The following is a 10,977-nucleotide window of genomic DNA, read 5'->3' on the forward strand; positions in this document are numbered from 1 at the left end:
GGACCATTTTTGCATACACCTTTCTCATGCCAAGATTTTTAGTTAAGATTTTCCCGTTTCTCTACCGATGTTTACTTGGTCTGCTATCCTTCTCACAGTCAATGACGATTTTGACACACAAATTTTTGCAATGTTTTCATCAGTTCTGCTCGTTACTGGCTACCCTGGCCTCTCTTAATCAGCGATGTGTTCTCTCCCCTCAGAAAAACGTTTAATCCATTTGTACACTGCTGTTTTCTTCATGGCATTAGGGATAAAGTTGGACTAACATGTCCCTGATTTCACTTCCACTCTTGCCAAGTTTAACAAGAAATTTAATGTTTGTTTATTGCTCTACTTCAAGCTCAGACATTCTCGCAACAGCACACAAAAACATTCAACAACAATAATGAACGCCACTCAGCAAGACACCACCAAACATTAACACGAACACATCTGTGAGACACTAATAGACCAGGGTTATGAAACCTTACTGAGCTGTATGTACAGAGTTGCCAATGTAAGCGCACGGTGGCAAGTTCATGAACTTAACTGTCAGACCTCGTATATACACATATTTGAGTTTATTTACCCAGGCGTGGTGAGGTGGATGTTTTCCTTTTTGCTTATTGAATATATTCTGCTTTTCCTAAAATGAACTTGCATCATTTGTCCAAAAATAAAGTTATTTTCCTAAGAAAAAACTAGAGTTACAAAAAAAGTATAAAACAGTTTGCAGAAAAGGCTTTAGACTGGCAAACAGATTCAGTTATCTTCCATCTCGTTAGGGTCTTGAGGCAAATAGAGGGCTTCTAGCATCATGAAAAAGGGGACATTGCATACCCTGGGAACATTTCAAAGCCACGCCCATGGTCCCAAACAGCTAATGAAGTATCTTGTTATGTTTCGGCTCTGTGAAATAATTTACTACTAGTAAGAGACTATGATGGACGTCCAGTTTTCAACCAAGCTGTTTCAGTACAGTACGGATTCTTTGTGGGTGTTCCTGATCCAACAGGCTTTCACACGCATATTGCTTTCAGAACCTCCTTTAAATAAATGGTAGCACCTGAATAGGTCCAAATTACATGGACTCATTGCAAACAACTTTAGTCCTTCGTAGGAGTATTTGAAACATGAAGCATCAAAAATTGTTGCTAACCATATTTGAGCACTAAGGTAAGTTTAGAAGAGGCATTTATTAGTTGCCTGTTGCGTGTAAGAATTACCATAAACTTAGCAGCTTAACACAATGCCTCTTTGTTATCCTACACTTCTGTAGATCAGACATCTGGGCAAGCAGGGCTGGGTCTTATGTTCAGGATCTCAGAAGGTTGAAATCAAGGTGTGGGCAGGGCTACATTTTCTCTGGAGGTTCTCCTGGGGGAAGAACTCACTTCTACTCAAAAGCTCCTTCAGATGTTGGCAGATTTCAATTCCTGGCTGTTGTAGGACCAAGGACCTACCAAGGACCTCACTGGCTGTTGACCTGGAGCTTCTCTCTCAGTCCCTGAATGCCACCAGCATTCCTTCTCATGTGGCCACCACAATCTGCAAACCAGGGACGGCGTTCCAAATCATTCTCATGCTATGAATCTCTCTTTCTTCTACCTTTTTTTGCTGCTTTGTGAAGGGCTCGTGTGATTAGATCAGACCTGCCCAGAGAATCTCTGTATTTTAAAGCTTACAGATTGGGAACTTTAATCATAATTGCAAAATTCCTTCATAGCAGTACCTAGGTTAGTGTTTGACTAACCGGGGGATAAGAATTTAGGGTGGAGGGAATCCATCTCTAAAATTCTGGCCACCACAGGCATGAACTAGCCAGTTCAAGATGGACCAAATGCCCCCCTTGAAAAAAATACCTCAAAGTGTTATTTTTAGCATATAGAGAAAGTGTTAAAATGATGTTAAGTAATATTATGTCTTTAAGTAATTACAATAATTTTAAGCAATTCATTTGTCTGCTGTTAGTTCCGTTATACCCCAGGGTTATCCTTCCTCCAGGCAAGAAAACTGGACTTTTCTTCTCCCATTCTATCACTCCCACATACTAAGGGCTGCCTGGGAAATGTAAAATCCAGTGTTTACAGAACAGGTCCAGGAACTCCAGGGCAGTCCTCCCATGGAAGTCACAGGCGTGGGAAAGAACGGAAAGCACCCAGGGCTGGGCCCATACCCAGTAAGAGGGCTGCCAGAGGACGTAGACACAGCACTGACGGCAACTACTGCACAGACGGAGGTAGAAGCCCTGGACAGAGCCAGCCTGGAGGGACTCAGCTCTTCCTTTCCTTGGCTTTGGTGCCTCAGACGCCAGGTTCCAGGGTGTTGTCAGTGCGCTGCGGGAGGCACAGGTTCAGACTGGGGCCTGGCACCAGTGCCTGCCCTGAGGCCTGTGGAGAGAGAAGCTCACAGAGCCTGGGTGAGCAGGCTGCCAGCGCAGAGACCGGCAAGCCCAAGTCTAGTCTGAGGCTTCGGTTATTGGAGGCTGATACAGTAAGATGGGGGAAACTGCAAAAGGGCTTTCTTGTCCTCCTCACTCTTGGACCAATCCCCTCGATACCACATTTTGCTCTTCTCATTTCCACAACTACATTCTCCCAGGCCCACAGCGGGGTGTTCCTTGTGTCATACCTACAGCCTACTCCTTTGTATGGTACTTCTGGCGGCAGCTCCCCTCAAGGTAAAATGCTTGCTCCCTGCCCAGCTCTCATGCCCCCCGGGCCTGCCCATGTGGCACCAGTTTTCACAGCAGATCCTGGTTATGACTGCCCTGCAGTGGACTCTGTTGTAGGCCCTCCTTTGACCAGCATTGTGCACACATCTCCTGCCAGCTTTGCTGTGGATGGCTGCCACCAGCAACCTTCAGAAGATTGCCCTTGGGGCGCAGGCGCCTCCAGGACTGCTTGGAGGGCTGGAAGTATGCAGGAGTTTTAAGTTCCTCTTCATCTGGTCAGTAGCCAAAGACTGGTGTAGAGTACAAGAGCACAGTTCCTTTGCCTTGCCTCTTGAAAACAACCCATTCTCTTGTGACTATAGTGCCCATTTACTATTAAATTTTTTTAAAAAATTTGTTTTAAGGAGGGTGCAACTCACAGGGGTCCATGCAGGGATCGAACCGGCCACCTTGGTGCTACCAGCACCAAACTCTAACCAAGTGAGCTAACTGGACACCCCAAATTTTTATTGATATTTAGGCCTTTTTTGGGAGTAGTCTTTCTGTTTCACTGATTTCTCTTTTGATGCATTACCGTGTTTTAATTTCTGTAGTTTCATAATGCCATTTAATATCAAAAGGGGTAAGTACTCCCTCAAGATTCTCCCTTGGAATGTTTTCTGGCTATTATCATCCCTTTAATTTTTGATAAATTTGAGAATCACTTTGTCAAGTCTTCCTTACCCCCTCTATGTGATTTTGATTAGAAGGGGATTGCATTTGTAGATAAATTTACATCTCTTTACAATATGAGACTTACTAGTTTAATACAATCTTTTAAGTATCTCTGTAAGATTTTGTGATTTTCTTCACATTTATTCAGTAAATTCCTACTAATTTGATGTCCAGGTATTTTGTTTCATAGTTTTATGAATAAGACCTTTATTTTCTTATGTTTTCTAATCATTATTCTAGTATAGTAGAAGGGCTCTTGATTTTGATACTCTTTGTAACTATGAACCCCACTGAACTCTTAAAAATCTCTTGGTTTTCATAGGTTGCACTCTACTTTTTCACAAATTATATTTAGTCTCTCCCTCTCTTCCCCTTTTTATAAACCAATTTCATACTTCTCATTTCTACAGCAAGAGTGAAACTTGCTCTGTTAACCAATACAATTTTCATTTCCACTATTTTCTGTGATCTCATGATCACTTTTCTCCAGCTTGGCAGCAGCTAGGATATTCCGTGCCTACTGGCTTAGGGAAGGGATGACACAGAAAAATGCACAGAAAAAGGAAGTCAAGTGCTTGGAATTTTTAGTTTTCAAATGTCTTTATTAGAGTTAGAAGAGCAGAGGAGGAGGTGACCAAAGCTTTATACCAGGTTATTCAGTGTGGCCTCTGGACCACTGCTGAGCCATGAGCATTTTGTCACTGGCCCATGAGTTAAGTATAGATATTGACAGCAAACATTTAGAAACTTATAGTCATTTGATATTGCCCCACTATCCAAATGCATGATTGGCAGACTCACCTCACTGAACACGGTATACACCAAAAATATTAATCCATGACAATCGGAAGTAAAACAAAAGGATCTTCACCACAAACTATTTGATCTTTAGATTAACTTCTTTAGTCAATATATTTTAGTTTAACACTTCTTTAGATTAACTAAAAGCTTCTGGATTCAGAGAAAAAAGGAGAATTAGAAGGAAGCAAGCGGGTTCAAAACGTCAATGTGTCTGTCCCTGCATCCTGTCCCCTTCCCACAGAAGCCCAAGCATTACCATAAATGGAGGGCGGGGGATGGGAGGGGAGAGCTGCCAGCAGGACAAGAGATATCCTTGACTGGGAAATTGGAATCGGAAGGGACCCACGCCCTTTTTCTAAGTAGAGCCTGGGAAGCAACAAGATCCTATCATTTCTTTGAGAAACAAAAAGGCTATGAGCAGAACTGGACAGCTGGATCGGAGACAGCCCACATAGTTCCCACGCACACCAGCATGGGGCTGGGAGTAGCAGAATAATTTGATGTGTGTCCAGAAGGGGCCCAAAGACCTTGGACACTCCCACTAGGTAGGCACAAAGGGTCACCTCTTGCCCTCATGTGCCCAGGAGCTGAGAGATGGAGACCTTAAGAAAATGCGCCACTGAGAACAGGGGACACCACAGCTACGTGTGTGGTTATACACCTGAGGTCTAGACAAGACAAAGTACATCTCAGCAAATGCCAGTGTGGACACACAAGGGCCAGTTGCTTCCTCTCCCTGGAGGCCTTGAGACTACTGGACCCCCTGTCTCCAACTGATGGTAAATCTGGCAGGAAGAGGAACACTCACTCATGATCAAGAGTAAATTTCAATCATCTGACAGAATGGTGACTCCTTATTGAAGTTCAACGGAATTATTTAGAAAAGCAGAAAAAATTGGAACCTTACTTCTTTCAAACTTGAGTCTCTTAACTGAGATTCACGTCTGGTTTGCTTTGTTTAACCAGAATGACAAATGTTAATGGCCATCTTTACTTTATTGCTGATTTTAATGGAAATGCATATGGTATTTTACTGTATTCCACTTGCTATTGATTCTTCACATTTTTTAATGATATTAAGGTTTACCTATTTGAAGTTGGCTAGAGAGATTTAGTTCATTTTCTTATTAAATAAAGAATAAATATCAAATTGTATCTAGTGCCTTTTTGGCATCTGTCAAGATGGTCATATGATTTTCCTCCTTTAACCTATTAAGGTAATTTAGTACACAAAAGCTTTTCCGAATATAACTTTGTGTATTTGTGTTAACCCACAGCTGGGATTTGATCTTACAAATTATTTATAACTTTAAAATTAATAGTCATAAATGTTTGGTGTACTTTTTTTTTTATTAGTTTCAGGTGCACAAGACAAGGTAATACTTAGACGTTCATCATTTATATCCCTCACACTGTGGACCCCCTTCCCCCATCCCCCCATCCACTATCCCTCCGACAAGGTGACAAGGTGTACTTTTAAAAAACATTCATGTGGACAAGCTTTGATATGGGAGTTATACTAGGCTTATAAAATGAAGTGGTTTCTAAACTTTTCTCATGTTCTAGATTCTAGAATGGAAAAATTATCTAGTTTTTCTTAAAGATTTGCTAGACATTTTCCACCCTATTGTCCATTTGGGTCTGAACATTTGGGGGAATAAGACCTTTGAGGACCCTTTTCCTATTTTCTAGAGCCAGTAGATCTATTCAGGTTTTCCATTTCTTCCTGAGTCAATTTTAGTAATTTATATTTTATTTTTGAAAATATAGTTCACTTCCATTTTTAAACTCTCACATAAGTTGTACCTAATAATCTCTTCTCTGAGCATCTCGCCCTGAATCCTGAGTTTCATCTGAAAGCAGTATTCTTAGACCCCCAGGTGGTCTCCTCCAATCTCATCACAAATATAGATCTTCTTTTTGTACAAGTTTCCCGTTACTGGAAACAAGTCTCCTCTACTTCTCCTGCTCCATTTTCTTTTGTGTTTCCAAATCTTTTCACAAGCCAAGTGCCTCCTCTTGTCTTGATCCGAAAAGGGTCTGTTTTTGTCCTGTGTCAGAAGTTTCATGGGCTTGATCAAAGACTGGAGTTTCCTGTTCTAATCTCCCAGTTTCAGAGAAGAAAAGACATACTTTTTCTGGGCTTATTTACCAGATTTAGAGAATAAGCTGAGTGAAGAGAGGGGCTGGACCCCCAGTGGGGGTAGAGAACAGTAAGCTAGACTCGTTCCCACAGCATAGAGGGTTCTCCAAGATCTCACCTGCCTGCATCCTCTCCTTAGGCTCTACCAGACATTAAGAAGCCAGGCAGTTCTCAGGCCACATCTGCTTTGTCACCTCTTACCATGCTGCCCCTGCTGCTACATCTGTCCAGGATGTCCATGTCGTGCTTCTAGACTTGGGAGGTGCTTCTCCAGGGCCCATCAGCTCCCAGTCATTGTCCTTCAACCTAGTTGTGGAGGGCGCAGCTCAGCTCTAGGTCCAGTTGCCGTTTTCAATCTTTAGTTGCAGGGGCACAGCCCACCATCCCATGCGGAAATTGAACTGCAACCTTGTTGTTGAGAGCTTGTGCTCTAACCAACTGAGCCATCCAGCCGTCTCTCCCCCCCCAGCCCCCAGCAGCTCAGTGGAGCTTGTTGTCTTCAATTTAGTTGTGGAGGGCGCAGCTCACTGGCCCTTGTAGGAATTGAACCAGCAACCCTGTTGTTCAGAGATCACACTCTAACCAACTGAGCCATCCAGCTGCCCCAAAAAACGAATTCTTAAAAAACTTCAAACACAATTAGTTTTAATTGAATTTCCCTTAAGAAAAAATACAGTATGTTCAATGGAAGATAAAGGTTTGAAAAGGGGGAAGCTAGTCCTGTTTGAGAGAGTGCCATAAAATGTATTTATTGAGCACTTTTGATACATATGCCAATGAGTAAAGCAGTGCTCATGTCTCCTAACTTGGCTAAGTCAACAGAAGTGTGAGCAAAGGCCAAGGGACCGGATCTAGTAACTGAGAGGGGACACTGGTGATAGAAGGTTAAGCAGCAAGCAATGAAGCAAGATGATGACACAGGCTCGTCTACATATGGGTGGTGGGAACTCAGCAGAATCTAGGCCCTGGCAGGGTCAGGGGAGAAGGACACATGTGTACCAGCAAAGAGCTCATCCATGCAGGAGAGCAGGAAGGAGGCATAAGAAAATAGGGCCAAACATAAGGACTGGGTGAGGCAAGAGCAACAAGATGAGGGCTCAGGTACCGAAGTCATAACTCATTTTCCCTCCCATTTGTGACACAGAAAGCAAAGAGAAAACACGTTTGTGCATTGCTTTGCTATGACATTGGCAGCCGGGGTCCTTTCACCCAGGACGAACGCAGACCATAGGAGAGCAGCTGATCTGCTTAGTGGCAGAGACTGAGCAAACCTTCCCATTTTGACTATACTCCCAATTACCAGAGAACAATGACTCCTGATCACAGTGGGTAAAGCAACACTTTATAATACAGAGCCCCCAAAACTCAGGGAACTGGTGATGTACCTCTAAAAGTGGGGGTAGAGGCGAAACATACATGAATGGGTTGGCTAAAAGTACTTAACAATTAGTTTTTGTGTGTTTACTTTATGAAAAGACATCAAGCTTTTGTGTACTTGTCTATATGTATACTACACTTTGGTAAAAAGTAAAAGGAGTTAAACCCTACCTGTGCTCCCCAACACTGAGCAACAGGGCAAAGACCACTCCCATACCCTGGCAAAAATCTCAGTTTATTCTTTGGAGAGGGTTTTGAAATCAGGATTTTGACTGAGAGGTTGGGCGATACCCTTTACGGTTGAGGTGGGAGCACCATCCTGAGAAGGGAGTGGGGTTAAGTAGAAGTCTATATACTGAGTGTTGAGACTCCCAGCCTTCTTCAACAACCTGGTTCCCAGGTGTTGGTGGCCAGTCCCGTCTGAGAAAGATCAGTCCAAGGAAAGAGATAAAGTTACTGATAGTATTTCCTAATGAATGACCCTGGCAGTGTCTCACAGACAATCCCACAAGGCCCTCTCACGGGCACAGAGCTCCACTGGGTTTTGTTATCTTCACTCTTTAACATGAGCTGACAGCCAAGGATCACCTGAGAGACACTGAAGCAAAGAAACAGAAAGAGCAACATAGCCTTTCCTTCTGCCCGCAGCCATCAGGTAAGCCAAGATGGGCGCTTACAAGTCCATCCAGGAGCTCCGGAGGAAGACGCAGTCGATGTAATGCGCTTTCTTCTCAGGGGGCACTGCTTGCAGCACTGCAGCGCTCCACAGTCCCTGTCCTCCTCTCCCCGGCTCAATAAAGCGCATAGGCTGGGATACAACGACAAACTGGCTTATGTCATATATCGGATTCATGTGCGCCGTGGTGGCCACAAACGCCCGGTTCCTCAGAGTGGAACCTACGTCAAGCCTGTCCATCATGGCGTTAACCAGCTGAGGTTTGCTGGAAGCCTTCTGTCTGCTGCCGAGGAGCAAGCTGGACGCCACTGTGGGGCTGTGAGAGTCCTGAATTCTTACTGGGTTGTTGAAGACCCCATGTACAAATTCTGTGAGCTGATCGTCATTGAGCCATTCCATAAAGCTGTCAGACAGAATCCTGACACCCAGTGGATCACCGAACCAGTCCCCAAGCGCAGGGTGATGCGAAGGCCGAGATCCTCGGGCCGCAAGAGCTGTGGCCTTGGAAAGGGCCACAAGTTCCACCATACCATCGGTGGTTCACGCCGTGCAGCTTGGAGAAGGCGCGACACTCTCCAGCTCCACGGTCACCGCTAGTATAAGTAATGGTTGTAAAATTCTTACCTAATAAACGATTTAGGTGAAAGGAAGAAAAAGCAACATATAGTAAAGGCATGAAGGGAGATGGAAACTTTAAAAATAAATTATGAATATCCTCAAAGAGATTCATTCATTCATTCGTTTCACTCAACCAAGATGATTGGTGCCCCATATGCCAAGCACAGTTCTCAAGTGCTGGGAACATCAGTCTACAAAACAGAGATGTCTGCCCTTATAAACTGATATTCTAACTGGGGTGGGGTGAGGGAGTGGAATGGTACAGAAAACAATGAAGAAATCACATAGTAAATAAGTAAAATAGTGAGTTACAAAGTGACAATTGCTGTGAAGGGCAACCACAGTGCTGCTGTCAGAATGGATGACATGAAGTGTGAGCCGGTTGTAGCATTAGACAGAGGCCAGGGCAGGCCTTACTGAGAAGACGCGATTGGAGCAAAGTCTTGAAGGAGTGAGGGATTCTAGGCAGAAGGAGCAGCTAAAGCCAGGCCCTAAGGTGGGAGTGTGCCCGAGACAGTCAGGGTACGCGCGGAGGCTGGTGTGCCGGGGGCAGAGAGAATGGAGCTAGAGCAGCTGACAATAGGAAGGTGAGGAGGACCAGAAGTCATGTTGAGCCCTGCCAGCCACTGCAGGGTTGTGGGCTTTTACTGTTAGTCCCACGTGAGGGCACCATGGGATTCTCACAGGAACGACATGATATATTTTAAATGAATCATTCTGACTGCTATGCTGATTATGTGAATATTTTATGTTGATAAGAGAATATATTGAGATAAGATGTTATGGACACAAAATAAAAATTTATTGCTATAGAAAGAACAGCAAGTACAATCTTTGGTCATTAATATCATGAGAGCAAAACAAAAAACAAAACTACAACAGAAGACTTGGAAGGTAGACTGAGGAAATCTTCCATAAAGATCAAACAGACAAAATGTGGAAAATAGGAGAGAAAAGATAAGGACTAACATCTACAAAAAAGCAAGTTCAGATGCAGAAAACAGACATTTGAGTGAAGGAAATTATTAATTTTAGAAAATTCCCTAAAACTAAAAGACGTTTGCAGACTGAAAGGGCCCAGAACACCTGGCAAAATGAATAATGGGTGCTGGATCAAAACAGACCGAGACATGTCATTGTGAAATTTCAGGACACTGGAGACAATCCTACAAACATCTGGAGAAAAATAACAGCAAAATTAAAAACCTAGACTCAGTGGCACCAGACATCTTCACAGATATCACACGGGAAGCCTAAAAGCACTTCAGTCACATTGTCACTTCTGAGAAACAAGGAACAGACAGAGAACAGGACAGCAGGCCCCAGAGAGTTCAAGATGAAATGGATGGAATACTGGCAGATACTTACAAATGACAGTTTGAATTAGCGATAGGTACATAGAAAATCATGTCAACAAACAAAAGACTGTTAACTTCAGGGAAAGCAAAGTTGTGCCAGAAGCACAAGCAAAGTTGTGTGAGTCATAATATATGTCCTGGCTTAGCTGTAAATAGGGTTTATATAAATTCTTAGTAATGTCAACATTTAACATTGACCCAACTAAAATGACAAAATTATACCAAGAAAATGGAGGGTCTGAAAGTATGTGAGTATGATGGGGACGAGAAGGAACAGAGCAAAATCTACATCTTCCATTGGATGAAGTCAATTGACTAGGCCCAATACTGAAAATTGTGAGGTGGTGATATAAATACTTCATGTGGAGGTACCAGTCACTACAAAGATTCAGCTGGAAGAATTGGTTGTTATCTCTCGGGGAGCGAGGGCAGAGGGGTTGCTGAGAACTACTGGTTTTCATAATGAGTTTGGCGGAACTATTTGACTTTTTAGAAGTATGTGCATTGATAATTTTGAGAAAAACACAATTTTTAAAACTCCTTAAGTTCCTCATTCCTTAGCTGATGACAACCTAGAACTGTCACCTTGGCAACCTTAATCCCCACGTCTCTCAAGGCCCAGCCCAGGGGCTCC

The 10,977-nt window shown here is 43.3% G+C and overlaps 1 pseudogene across 1 annotated transcript; it reads left to right on the forward strand.

The window, feature by feature from the left end:
* Window positions 1-8,219: 8,219 nt before the first annotated feature.
* Window positions 8,220-9,105, forward strand: LOC308491227 (large ribosomal subunit protein eL15-like; annotated as a pseudogene). Its single transcript has one exon. The product of its transcript is annotated as a large ribosomal subunit protein eL15-like (transcript).
* Window positions 9,106-10,977: the final 1,872 nt, after the last annotated feature.

The sequence above is a fragment of the Rhinolophus hipposideros genome, assembly GCF_964194185.1.
Source record: "Rhinolophus hipposideros genome assembly, chromosome: 22".
Taxonomy (NCBI): domain Eukaryota; kingdom Metazoa; phylum Chordata; class Mammalia; order Chiroptera; family Rhinolophidae; genus Rhinolophus; species Rhinolophus hipposideros.